The sequence below is a fragment of the Natrix helvetica genome, assembly GCF_964273705.1.
Source record: "Natrix helvetica genome assembly, chromosome: 2".
Classification (NCBI taxonomy): domain Eukaryota; kingdom Metazoa; phylum Chordata; class Lepidosauria; order Squamata; family Natricidae; genus Natrix; species Natrix helvetica.
This window is the reverse complement of record NC_138552.1, coordinates 78701789-78716874: the sequence shown is the minus strand read 5'-3', so window position 1 is coordinate 78716874 and position 15086 is coordinate 78701789. Positions and strand designations below refer to the sequence as shown.

Genomic DNA, 15086 nt, shown 5'->3' with positions numbered 1-15086 from the left:
TTCCATTGGATAAACATAAGCCCTTGATATAAAAACATGTTAACCCAACCTTAATTTTATTTTGAAATCGTAAAAGTTGGTTTGGATTGGATTAGAATTACGTTATGAAACAGTGAATTAAAAGATAACATCTAGAAAGACATTGGCAACAGAATCAAGCTTCCCATTGTATAAATCCCTATTCCCTAATCTAGTTTTCTAGAATGCAGTTTTCTTGATTCTTCGCAAGGGAAAACAATAGAATCTTGGCTTGAAATTCTTTAAATGATCAATTAATGTATCTGGCTTTCCCCAAACTTGGTAAGGTTGCTTTAAAGATAGAGAAGATGTAAAATAAATTATTCAGACAGAAGAGATGGATTCTCAAACATGGGATGATATCAATAATCACTTGAAGTCTAGATGTGAATGAAATGTTAGATAATGAATGAAGGAATATAGAGTTTGAAGGGACATTTATGCCATCGTAATTAGTACATTGCTGAGAACTGGGGTAACTAGTTAATATATGAAGATACCTGGAGGAATCCAATTAATTTCTCAGCCAGCTAGTCAGCAATGATCATCCACACTTCCCATTTGAAGAACTTGTTGCTATATTTGATATTATTCAGTCAGATCTGCATAGTATTTGAATGGAAGAGCTTCAAAAATAACAGGGCTGTAGACTAGACCAATAACAATTCTGATTTCTGACTTTCCAGGATCCAAGGGACCAGATTATTGCCTTTAATTTACTTAGATTTATATGGACACCCACTAATGTCCCAACTCTTATGATTAGGCAATTATGTCTTTTCTGCTTTCTAAGAAAAAAAAAAGATCTCAGTTGGCAAAGTCCTCAGTGGGTTAGACTCAGCCATTTTGGAAATGACAGGATTCCTGAGTTCACAAGTTGGCTTTCTTTAATTGTAGGGGCCCAAATAGGCAGGGTAGAGACCACTGGTGAGAGAGAGTCCTTCAAGAATCCTGACTCCATGCCATGAGAATTACCTTGACTGATCTCTAACTGCTTCCGTTAATGCCAGATCCACACCAGGCCCCATCTATCCATTTATTGGGTAGTGGATGAGCTTGCTGATCTGATTGAGGAAAGAGAGGAATGTTTATCTGTCTAAGATTTATCTTACCAAATTTCAGATCCTGAAACATAGCTGGGGAAGAGGAATGGCAATGATTCTTATGGCCCTTTATTCCTGTGACTGACCAGCTGTGAATATTTATAGGTTAACATTTGTTTTATTCTATTTTATTATTGCAGTTTCAAGTGTGATCTTCTTTGGGCAGCTTACAAATCAAAGGAACAAAAGTATAAAAGAAAACATAGTAAACAAAACAAAAAACAAAACAAAAAACCCAACCCTAAGCTAAATTAGAATGGTCTCTAAAAACCACCCAATCCCAATATCTGGTAAAACAGCCAGGCTTTTAGTAAATTATATAATGTCATAAAGTTGATAGACAATAAACTAAGTTAAGCCTAAAGCTCCAGATTGAGACTGCTGTGCGTGTGGTAGTCCTTCCAGAATTCCTGAATGTAATAGCAGGGCTAAGTGCCTTAGCTTTCTATTGTTAGATGATGTTAATCTCTATGCCCAGGGTATGGATAATACTGGTAGTCCTTGACTTACAACCACAATTGAGCTCAAAATTTCTGTTTCTAAGCAAGATAGTCGTTAAGTGAGTTTGGCTCCATTTTTTTACCTTTCTTGCCCCAATTAAGTGAATCACAGCAGTTCTTAAATTAGTAACATGGTTGTTAAGTAGATTGGGCTTCCCCATTGCCAGATGGTCACCAAAGTTGATCATATGACATTGGGACACTGCAACCAATGTTCACTCTATTTTTTTTTTCAGTGTGTGTAGAAAAGTATAGTGTTTGTGTGCCACATTTTCATGCCTGGGCATGGCTCAGTTGCTCCCCGACTGTGCTGGAGCCTCCCGCCTACTGCTTGTCATTTGACACTCATCTAATGTCGCTCAACCTACATCTAGTTTCCACTCTCCAGACTAAAGTCCAGAGTTCAGCGGCTTGATTCCCATCAAATGTAGATCATGCTGTGACATTAAAAATCACTGCGCGGCAGTTGGAAACTGCTGCGTGGCATTTTCTTGTCACGTGTGCGGCCGCGTAGCCATGCAGCTTAGAGGGAACATTGACTGTAACTGTCATAAATACATGCCAGTTGCCTAGAGTCCGGATTTTTATCAAGGGGATGCTGCAACTGTCAGAGAGTAAACACAGTCATAAGTCACTTTTTTCAGTGCCATTGTAACGTTGAATGGTCACTAAATGGTAGTGAATGGTAGTGAAATGAACAGTTGTAAGTCAAGGACTACCTGTATAGAGCTTGGTCTTCATTGTTTTCAGGGCAAACATGGATTAGTTCAAGATGATCTTGGGTCCAACATCTCCGAAGGCTTTTTATTACCAGAGGTTAACTTTATATAGTACTAGAAATGCATTTTAGGTGAATAATATATTAAAGACAATTGAGTGCATGTTTTAGGTAAGCATGAATCATTTTCTTCCAACAAAGAACAATCATATTATTTGCAATTTCAAACCTTTTGAATCTATGTGATTTTATAAGTGAACATGGAGCTGCATCAACATTTATATGAATGGACTTTTATATAGTCCAGCTAACCTTTGGAAACTGGCCATTGTCATCAGTTAGGTCCAATGAAAACTTTTCTTGTTATTGTTCTTGGAATACAGATTTCTCCTTCTGTAAGCAGCTGTAAGTTTGTAATTGGCATTACCGGTACATTGAATTGTATTAGTCAGAAATATCCTATGTACTCTTTTTAAAGTGCTATAAAACTCCACGTCAAATTCAGCAAATCTCTGAAGATGGATCTCATGCAGGATTAATCACTTTATTCCCAATAATGTTGGAACAGTTATTCCTTTTCCTGGTATCATCATGCTATGGACTTTGCCTTCCTATAACTGCAATCGTCATAAGTATGAACCAGCTGTCAAGCATCCAAATGTAAATCACATGACCATGGGGATGCTGCAAAGGTCATAAGTGTAAAAAAGGTCATGTCACTTTTTCAGTGCCATTGTAACTTTGAATCATCACTAAATAATCTGTTGTAAATTGAGGACTGTTGTATTTGGACCTAACCACAGTTGCTCAAGCAAACTAAATTGGAAAATGAGAGGTTTTTTTTTTTTTTAATTTCCAGAAATATTAAGTTCCTTGAGTATTATAATCTGAAAAAGAAAAATGGCTCCCCTTGTATTTCCTCTTCTTCATTTGTCTAGCAGAGCAAATCAGTTAGTTAAAATAAATTACACATGCATTATTGAAACAGCTATTCTAATAAGTAGCAAGTAAAGTGTGCTCCTGTTGAAAGCTTTATTCATTTGTACCTCACTTCTGGATTGAGGTTGCTTTGTTAAAACACTTTATAAAGAACGTTATGATTGCTAGACAAGTTAAAGTTAGGCAAATCCACTGAGGAATAATACATCATGGAATTACATTGTTATAGTTACAGCTCCATAGGAATATTAGAAATTTTTCCTAATTACTTTTTTCCCAAATGCTGTGGATCATACCAGTATTGTGGTAATAAATTAATTTTGACACAGGGTGATTTTACAATAATCAATATATATCAATATAAAGCTAAGATGATACTAGTGCATTCTAAAATTAAGTATTGAGAATTTTCAAATTTCATTAGAAATATGGATAACAAGGTGATATATGTTACAAAAAATATGTTTTAAGTTCCCTTCTGAAAACTCTGAAGTTAATATGCACCATTACTTCAGTCTGAGTGTGTGTGTGTGTGTGTGTGTGTGTGTGTAAGGTTATAGATTGTTTATATTTCCCTGTTCCTCAAATTAAGATTAAAAATACTAGCAAAGGACAATGCATCATTTAGAACTGAGTCATTGATTACCGCAATTTTGAACTTATTCCTACAATTTGTGCTGACACTTGCAAATACCATGATTTAGGGGGAGTGTTTTTCCAGTTAACTTAATGTGTAACTTGAAAGAAAAAGAAGAAGAACCTCTGATTATGCTAAATAGGCATTGGAATCTCTATCTCCAGATATTTATGTTACACAAAGTCACAGTTATTTAAATATTTATAAAATGAGAGTAGAGAGCAGCACTTTTGAAAAAGCAGTTAATAATGAACCAATATCAAGGGAGCCATCAGTATAACAGCAAAGTGCTTTGCAACTCCAATAACTTCACTTCTGCAGAAGCAGGCCATCAAATTTAATTAAAAGCAGTCAAAAATAAACTGAAAAATTGAACTGTAAAAGCCTCTCCTTTGCCAGTAGCTGAAGGCAAAGGAAAAAAAGGATCCTTGAAAGCAGTAATGAATTGATAAGCCTTACTGGCTGCAACTTGTAATTTGCCCAGCCAGATTTTAGTATCAGTTAAAGTAGATTAATAGAGCACGTACTGATTCTCTGTCTTAAATCCTTCTTTCTGGTCCTTCTTTTATAAACACCCAGTATAAATGGAAACCCAAGCAGGTCAAAGTGTCCATTTGTCTCCTGCCTTTCTCACTTTTTCTAAATAATTCTGGCATCCACATTGGCAGAAATGCAGAGCAGAGGCTCCAGGGCTATTGGCTGAAGTAAACCTTTTTTACTGCCTGGAATTTACTTTGGTGGAGACATGCCTTAATGCAGTGGGGTTTGGAAAGGAAGCTTGCAAAGGAAGCTGTTGAGGTTTCCCATCTGCCACTAGGGACTGTCATTGTGAAGTGAATAATAAGAAAGCTCATTTGTAATGTGATGGGGGCTCATACATTTATTGCGGCTTTAAATGATCAGATTAATGTGGATCTGTGCAAACTGTACCGCAAGGACAAAAACAATTTACTCGAGATCATTTTATTTTATATAATAATGTTCTTTAATGAAGCTAAAGGTTCCCTGCTGTGACCTTATTATGTTTTCTAACATCAGTAGGAAACAGATTATGTTGAATTGAAAGCAAGCTCGTGAAACAGCTGGAATTTTACAAGGGAAGATCAATTACATATTTTTCCCCTTCTCCAAACACGGAACATGGAACCAGGGAAGGCTAAAGAAAAATCAGCATACGCTCAGTGTTAAAATGAACCGCATTGCCAAATGATGTCATAAGTCAAATCAATCAACCTGTGTACTGCACTTTACAGTGAAGAATTGCATTAAATAGAGTTGATTATAATGTAGGCAACATATGCCTTCTCAAAATAACTTGTTATTAATACCAGTAATTTATCTCTGTAACACTGAAAAGTTGATATAATGAAGAAAAAAGGTCAGCAAGCTGCAACTGATTTATTTCTTTTCCTGCTGTTAAGTGCCCTCCTGTGTTAAAAACTGATTAAAGGTCTTCAAAATGATTCAGTTTTTGCCTTTTAGGCTGACTATGATCAACAACTGAAATTGTGATTTTTTTTTAAAAAAATGCAAATTCTCACCAACTTCCCACTTTATGTGAAGTGGAGTTCATCGGTGTATGCAATTTTAATTTCACGAAGTAAGCATTGTAAGGAAACTCAGTTTTTACCAGCTCATTCACAGGGTACATTAAAGAAGTATGTTGTTATTTAAATTGGAGGACATCTGTGAAGATCCGAAATGAAATAATTGAAAATATAGAGGCTGAATCTTACTTATATTTAGGAGCGTTCTGAGTCTCCCCAAAATTTCATACACAATACAATCACAACAAAAATCATCTTTGTTCTTTTCCATATTGCTTGTTTAGCAGTGTTTACAACATGTTTTTGTTCTGAGGATATCTGGCTTATTCAAGGCATGTGTTTGAATGTTGGAATAGTAAATAGTAAAATTTTAAAAAATGTACAGCTGGAAAGGGGAAAATAAATGCCACTATTTAATCCAAGAAAAAGAAAAAGTAGTTGCTATCCATGACAAGTAGCTATTTATATTTATACAATTAACTGGTTTCCATTCCTCCTTAGGGAAGATGAGAGTCCAGTTTCTGTGTATAAATCAGCCTTTCCAAATCTTATTCCATCTTGATTTGTTAGGATACAATTCCCAGAATTTTTGTCTGAGATGACAATTCACCACACTGGCTAGGAATTCTGAAGTTGGTTATGTGGACAGCGCTGGAATGAAAAATACTTTTTCAGGCAATAAAAATTTCATTATAAAAACAATTAATATTTAAATATTTTTTTAAAAAAACCTTTGAAATTTTTATAAACAGAATAAATTTAGCTGGACCAGTAAGACACATCCCTAGTTAGCCACAGAACTCAGTGAATATCTTTAGGCCAGTTAGGGATATACGTGCCATACATAAATGATATACCACAAGACATATTTTGTCCCTGAAGAAAATGTAGGAATACTTGCTATGGTAAGCTATATTAATTGTGGTTACATTGTGGTTTTACTACTAGTTGATGCCAGGCTTTTGAATTTGACACTTGAGCTGCAAATCCAAGCACTCTGATTAAAAATGTTTCTTACGAAGATTATAAAACGTACAATACAGTAATTCAAGAGAGGACCTTACTTTCAGTTGAGAGCTGTATATATATAAACATCTTCGGAGCACAAAACTAGATTCTACTTTCTTCTGTGAAAGAACATCAGTTTCTATCTGCCCCCTGTTCGTATAACTTCTCTCTCTTTTATCAATGTGAGCAATAACTGCTCTTTATTAGAATAATGATGTCACTTAAGGATTCAGCTCCAAGCTAGAGAAAGCATTTATTGCCAAACAGATTCATAAGAGCAAATGCAGAGGCTTTAAAAGCCTGGATAACAAATGTGATTGTCAAAGATCATTTATAGGGGTAAGAGTGTTAGCTAAGAAATTCCATGCCCATGCCCAAGGTTTTGTATATTTATATTTTTGTATCTGATGTTATGAATGAGTTCATTTTGATTTCTTTCTGCTGTTAAAAGTAATTGTACTACAGCAAGAAATATTATGGACCTGCTATATGTTTCAGGATTCATCTGGGATTAGGCTATGTATAGGTAGAGCCGTGGTGCACAGTGGCTAGAATGTAGTATTGCAGGCTAATTCTGCCGACTGCCAGCAGTTCAATTGAAGGTTGTCTCAGTCTTCCATCTTTACAAGGTCAGTAAAATGAAGACCTAGATTGTTGGGGGCAATATGCTGATTCTATAAAACCATTTAGAGAGGGTTGTAAAACACTGTGAAGTGATATATAAGTCTAAGTGCTATTGCAATTGCTAAGTAGGGCAAGTAGAGATGCAAATAACTATCACATGTTTATCCCATTGTTCCCCCACAATGTGTTGATAATACACACTGCTTAGTGCAATGTATTTTGCTTACAAATTATTTTGAAAAAATATTCTAACCAGTAGGATAATCTGTAGGTAAGGTATGCCACATCTGTAGCATTCTTTATACCAAACCTACTATACATACTATTGCTGCAAAGGTTTGTGTTGTAAAACCAAGAAGCAAAAGTATTAGTGTGGTATAGTACTTACGGACTAGAGAGATCCAAGGTTAAATATACAGTTAATCACAGAAACTCACAGGATGACTTGGGTCAATCGCTCTCTTGATATAACCTATTTCATAGGGTTCTTATAGTGAAAATTATTCCTCCATGAAAACTTGTTTCTCTTAAATTTAAACCAATTCCTGCAAAAAATCATTTCAGTCCTTTAAAAAATGCTGTACATGTTTTACAATCTAACATGTGCCATACTCAAAGTTTGGATAATATATTATTGTATATATTGTATCCGGTTCTAAGCAGTGCATATTAAGTATTTTTGTAATCAATTCTGTGGACAGCATATGGTCTCTAGAATGATTTTATATTGCAGTAATACGTTGTACTGTTTAAACAAGGTTTCCAACTGTTTGAATAAGTTTCAACCCAACAGGAAGAAAGATAATTAACTGGCAGTAAAATTGAACATTACATTCAAAATCAATTGTCATATAAAAAAAATTGGTGCAGAATATTGGGTTCTCAATATAATGTACAGAATCACCATCATGTACTCTGATTTTATAGGCTGGTAGATTATTCATATTGTATTCCCATTAACAGCTGTTAGTTATAGGAAGGCAAAGTCCATAGCATGACGATACCTTTAAAAAGGAATAACTGTTCTAACATTATTGGGAATAAAGTGATTAATTCTGCATGGAAATGGCATTTGCAGTAGGAACACAAATAAAATATGTTCAAAGCAGTGCTGGTTCCGGATCCCATTGCAACTGGTACGCTGCGATGGGGCCGGGCGTCCACCATGTGCATGCGTGCTGCGCCCGCCTGCACATCCACTGCCCATGATGCTCCAACTGCTCAGGGGAGCATTGCACAGGTGCCATATGTTCCGTGCGTGTGCGCAAATGGCCGGATTGGGTCAAATACGGGTAAGGATGGCGGGCAGACGTGTGGGCCCTCCAGAGCACCATACTGAAACGGTATCTGGTGCTTCCAGCCGTAACCCACCACTGGTTCAAAGTAATAAACCGAGTCAACTTTATTTTGCCAGAAAACAAATAATTCAACAGAGAAACAAGTTAGTTTACCATTCATTCATTCATTCAATTTCTATAGCCATTTAACCAAGTAATCTGGGACTTACAAGTCTAAAATTTAAAATGCATTAATACATTGCAATAAATACATTTAATGTATTTATTGTTTTAATTTATTAAAACACTAAAACTTCCACAAAATAAATATCTATAAATATAAATAGCTGATTAATTTGCTATTAGTGAAGCCAGGTAATACAAAGCCCCTTCATACATTTTGAGCCCCAGACCTGGGTACATAGCCATGTTTTTAGAGCTGCACAGAAGCTAAAAGGGTTGAAGCCATTCTAATCTCTAAGGGAAATGCTGACTGGGGAATTATGTCAGTTGAAGTCCAGCCATCTTGAAAGTTTCTAAGACAGAGAAATACTGAGTTAAATAGAAGATGTATCTGTGGACATGCACGTACACACTTTAATAATTATGAATCCTGCATACCATTGCTAATTAGTTCCGCAAACTATTTTTTAATCTCAGATTTGGAAAGCTGCTCAAAAGCAAATGATGTGTAAAATATAAGCTGGTATAAATGTTATTTTAAACTAGGATGTATCTTCTGATTAGAAGCAAAAAGTACAATCTCCCAGTAGGGCAGCACAAGTTTAAAAACTGAAATTGTTATCCAACTGATTTAAGCAACAATCTACATATTTTTTTTAAAGGTACAGTCCTAAACATGATTTCATATACCAAAATTATGAATGTTGAGGGTTGTCATTCAATCCACAATTTATGCTGAAAAATTTAATAATTAGCAATTGAATTGCACTGTTTGCAAAGAGACTTTGCCACCAGTGCTTTATTCTGTTTTTCATATTCTAAGTGAATTTGCCCTTGGTGGGGTTTTCCCAGTATTTTATCAGGAAAAGTGGATAAGACAGGCTCAGAAAGTCAGTGCCCTCCTAAGCATACCCAAGGGCTGTGAATCCATTGGCAATGTCCATTATACTCTCTGAATTCATGCAGAACTAACCCTAATCATATGTGGATTTTCACCAAATGGGATATTGCAATTTTATTCTTTTGAAGTAAAACATAGATGGGCAGATTTGAGAAGTCAATGCCCTCCTAAGCATATCCGTGCATATCAAATCTGTTGGCAGTGTCCATTTTGCTATTAAAATTCATGGAGAATGAACCCTAAATGAATTTAAACCAATGGGATATTCCTAGGTATTTTACCAGACAACCTACATGCTCAAAAAGTCAGCACCCTCCTAAGCACACCTATGTGCTTCAAATCATTTGCAATGCCAATATTGCTCTCCAAATTCATGTAGAACTAAACCTAAGTGGATTTGCCCTTCAACAAGATTTTCTAATATATTTTACTAGGAAACATAGATGAGGCATGCTGGAAAAGTCAGCACCCTTCTAAGCATGCCAATGCACTCTGAATCCATTGGTGATGTGCATCTGAATTCATGAAAACTAACTAATCCTAAATTCGGGGGCCCATGAGATTTTTTCCCATGCATTTTTCCACTAACCATAGATAAGTCAGATGCAAAGAGTCATCACCCTCCTAAAAACACCCATGACCTCCAGGTCCATTGCAATGTCCATTTTCCTCTCCGAATTCATGGAGACCTAAGTGGATTTGGCTCCCAATGGGATTTTCCCATGTATTTCACCACTAATCATTTAAAAGGCAGACTCAGAAACTCAGTGCCTTCCTAAGTACAACACCCAAGCAGAGTGGACATCGTCAATGGATTTGGAGCATAACACTATGCTTAGGAGGGTTTTCCCATAAAATGGAAAAATCCTATTAATGGTCAAATCCCCTCAGGGTTAGTGCTAGGTCTCAGTAAATTCTTATGGAAAATGTACACCATAAATGGATTTGGAGCACTTGGGAATTATTAGAGGGCACTGACTTTTTGAGTCTGCCTTGTCTATGTTTAATGGTAAAGTACATGGGAAAATCCAATTGGGGGCCAAATACAATTAGGGGTAGGGGGTCAGTCACCATGAATTTGAAGAGAAAATGGACATGGCCAATGGATTTAGAGCCCATGGGTATGCTTAGGACAGCGGTTCTCAATCTCTGGGTCGGGATCCCTTTGGCAGTCAAACGACCCTTTCACAGGGGCCGCCTAAGACCATCGGAAAACACATATTTTTGATGGTCTTAGGAACCGAGACACCAATTTGATGGTTGGGGGTCACCACAACATGAGGAACTGTATTAAAGGGTCATAGCATTGGGAAGGTTAAGAACCACTGGCTTAGGAGAACACTAACTTTTTGAGTGTGCCTTATCTACATGTCCTGCTAAAATCTATGAGAAAATCCAATTGGTATCAAATCGATTTAGGGTTAGGTCTCAGTGAATTTAGAAAGCAAAATGTAGATCACGAATGGTTTTGGAATGCATTAGCATGGTTAGGAGGGCACTGACTTTTTGAGTCTTCCCTTTCTATGTTTACTGGTAAAATACATGGGAAAGTCCCTTTGGGGAGTAAATCCACTTAGGGTTAGTTACCCATGAAATGTACAAAGGTACGTGTTTTCATATATCAAAATTATCAATATTAAAATTAAAGCTAGAAGGTTGTGCCTATATCTGCATTCAATGCTGACAAATTTAAAAGTTAGCAATTGAATATCACCTTTTGTTTGTTAATATAGTTTACCAGTTTTTTATGCTTTTATTTCTGTTTTTCCTAATGCTACTTTACTGGGAGTACATAAGATGGTTTAGGTTTGCCAAGACAGGCTAAATGCACCCTGAAGAGATGATTTACCTTAGCAAAGTGCATCATATTATTTCAAAGCTTTGGCAGATGTGCAGATGAAAAATGTCAAAAGCAGAACTCCTTTCCAGCACTTTCAATAACTCTCTGGAACAGTTGAACTGTTGATGTTCTATATTCTATGATCTTCTATGTATAAAGAGTTGATGAATTATTCTTGCACAATGAAATTGAGCTCATGATGGGGATATTCCTTCATGAAATTTCTCTTAAGGGATGATTTGCATAGGCTTTGGATGAAGTGAAACATTCTTTCAAAGTTTGCCACATCCCTAAACTGTATTTAGCTACTGAAATTCAGATTTCTGAGCACTTCCATCTACCTAGAGTTCTCCAAGTCTTTGAGTTCTCTCTTCCTCCAAGTTGTCAGGCACCCTAAGAATTTTAAATGAGGTAGCAGCATTAATTTCTTCACATTGCTGCAATGTATCTCTTCATATGTCTGTGAAGATTCTCAGTCATCCAGAATCATATTTGTCTTAAAGGTGCTTTTTCAAAGGCAATTGGGCTATTTTCTCTTAAGGAAGAAGAAAACATTTCACTTCTCATCCAAAAAGCTTCATCAGTTCTGATGGTGATGGGATGGAAAATAGATATTAACAGTGGTGGTGGTGGGGAATGGAAGGATTGTAGCACCCCTCCCTTGACAAAGGGGGTGGGGAGCACAGCCTTTTCAGCAGCTCCAGGAAGATTCTACAACCAATTGCACCCTAATTCAAGTGACCTTGAGAGCACAGATAACCCCCCACAAGTAGCCTCAACATCTCTCAGAGAGAGTGCTAACGAACAGATAACTGCAAAGAAATTCAGTCCTTCCATTCTCCCCCCTTCATCCTATCAGAGCATATCCCTCCATCCTCTCCTATTCACTCTCAACTGTCAGTATCTATCCTTCCATTCAGCTACCATCAGAACTGATGAAGCTTTTTTTTCGATGAGAGGTGAAATGTTTCTTCTTCTTCTTTCTCAAGGAAACAACAGTCCAGTTTCCATTTGAAAAAAAGCACCTTTGATATTTCTTCCCATGTATCTTCCTTTTCTTCTCCACTTGCCAATGCTTCAGTTTTCTTAATCATGTTTGTTCCAGGAAATATGTTAGGTCTAGTGAGCTTATTTCAAACTCTTCAGTAACGAGTGTCTTCTTACCATCAGAACATACTGTGGCCCTGGTTTATTTCTAATATTGGCTTGCTGTAGCCAGTTTGGATACATGCTAGTGCTTTTGATGTGCTTTTATTGATTCCTGATTTCCTCTTCACCAAACTAGGACATTTATATTCTGTGATCTTGCAAGGGAAAGACACAAAGCTGATCATAATAGTCATGCCTAGACTTCTCCTCTCCTTCGCACCATCAGCAGTAACCCCAACACAATCACCATCATCAATCATCATTGTCCTTATCCTGAGAACTGCTGGTGTCTGTGTGTGTGTGTGTGTGTGTGTGTGTGTGTGTGTGTGAGAGAGAGAGAGAGAGGGGGGGGAGAGGGGGGGAGAGAGAGAGAGGGTTTGCTGATTAGTTGTACTTACTTCTTACCTGTGAAATGGTTTGTTATTTTTACTTGGCTGAAAGTAGTTTTTGCTCATTGGAAATTTCCTCCTCCCAAGTATTGCATATTTGAATTGTTGGTTTCTAACATTGTTGGCTCACTGTAACTCTTGGTTTCACCCAACATGGGAGTCTTAATTCACGTGTTACTATATGAAGCATCACATGTATAAATGAGTCCTCTACATGAATGTATCACATGTTTCATACATATAATTCACATTAAAAGAGAAATTCCATTACCTGATGGGTGGACTTTTAGTTTAAGAGTATTTCAAATTCAGACGTTTTTATCTTTGTGTTATGTCTCTTTTTATGTTGTAAAATGCATAGGAGAGTTTATGAATGTCCATGCATAAGTAAGAAAACAGCATATAATGAAGTTATGGCTGAAAAAAAAGAAAAAGTGAACAAACTCATGTATTTTTATTTTTATCTTCTTATCTCTTACTTCTGTTTAAAATTCTGTCTTTCCATGTAGAATCAAGCTCATTACTCCTGACAAGTAACCACAATTTGTCTTTATGCCTTTTCTTAAGAGTCAAATTTAGGAGTCTCTAATGTATTGTTTATCAGTACATGGCAAATAAGAAGATGAAAATCATGCAGCCGGGGGTCAAGAAAAGTTCAGGCTATTGTTATTAATTGAAAAGATGCCATAATGGAAGAAAAAATTGGGAATATAAATCAATGATTGCAACAAAGGCCAATATGTAGTTTTAAAAATTGTATGTTGATTGCAACTTTTTTTTATTACAGACCATTAAATTTCAGTAATGAAACCTCATATGAATTTACTGAGGACCTGTTAAAACATGCATGGATGCACATTCTTTGTATCCTAGTGTTCGATTATCAGTATCTGATGACTGGATGCCTTGTCCCATTTATTTATTTATTTATGTATTTATAAGATTTGTATGTCTGCCCATGTTAGAGTTGAATCTCCCACTAAATATTTTTAACAATGCCATTTTGATTTTCTGTTGTGACCACTGTTTTGTGAGATGTGGCCAGATATTAAAGCTTTCTTTTAGTGTCTTTTTTTTTTTGGGGGGGGGGGTATTTAGTCATCCGCCAAATAGTCTCATACTAATCTTGATTTGCAGTAAGATCTGGGGTCTTTATTTCTTTCTTTCTGTTCAATCATGGCTTATTCTTGGAGAGCGCTTAGGCAAATCTCTGCAGCTTTCTTGGAAGGTTTTTCAGAAGTAATTTGCCATTGCCCCCTTCCTAGGGCTGAGAGAGAGTGATTGGCTTGAGGTCACCCATCTGTCTTGATATCTAAGGCAGGGCTACAACTCTGTCTCCTGTTTCTAGCCTGATGCCTTAATCACTACACTGAACTGATTGTTATTGTTATTGTATTTTGATATATATTTAAAAACTTATACATGCCTATCTGTTCAATTCTCAGCTCACTTCTCTCTCTCTCTCTCTCTCTCTCTCTCTCTCTCTCTCTCTCTCTCTCTCTCTCTCTCTCTCTCTCTCTCTCTCTCTCCGCCATCCTCCCTCCCTCCCTCCCTTAAAATCGAGCTCAGTTGGTTGAGTAACTTTTATTCCTTGCGGTATTTGGACAGAATTTATTGTTTATATTTATTTAATAGTTTCTTGTGACATTGGTAAAATTCACAAGAAAATTGTGTTTTATAGAGCCTGACAGTAAATAATATAAATAATCTTTCATGCCATCAGATTTAGTATTGCACCATGTAATCATTATCTTTCTTTGTCCCATGGGGGAAAAAAAGAATCAAATAAAACATAGCACTCAGTTAATTTAGTCCATTCAAACTAAAGACTTCCTTGTGGGAACAGCGGCATGAAGTGCTCAGAAGCAAACACTGCTTTTGTATTTCCCAATGTCACATTGTTTGTTCAAAGGGAAAACAAGAAAAGAGAGAAAAGAAGAGAAAATAGGGACAAAATAGTGTTGACTAGCCAGCCAGTAGATCAAGGGAGGAAAGTCATGGATGATCTACAAAGGAAAAGCATTAATATCAGTTCTGAAAATTGAACATGATCAAAGATAACCCGCATCCTGTTTCACTTTGGGAACAGAGCAGCAGTGCTGGGGGATGGTGTGTGTTCTTTCTTTTGTGCTGTTTTTTCTCCGGGAAACATTTTGTGTAGCCGCATCACCTTTTTCCTGACATATTATCATGAATATCATGATCATGACTTATGGCCATTGGTTCCAAATAACTCTGGCTGATGTATTTTGT

General features: G+C 36.5%; 1 protein-coding gene across 4 annotated transcripts in view; it reads left to right on the top strand.

Annotated features, from left to right (window-relative positions):
* Positions 1–15086, top strand: part of PTPRD (protein tyrosine phosphatase receptor type D) — a 1361199-nt gene that overhangs the window by 326557 nt on the left and 1019556 nt on the right. The gene's annotated exons all lie outside the window — the stretch shown is intronic.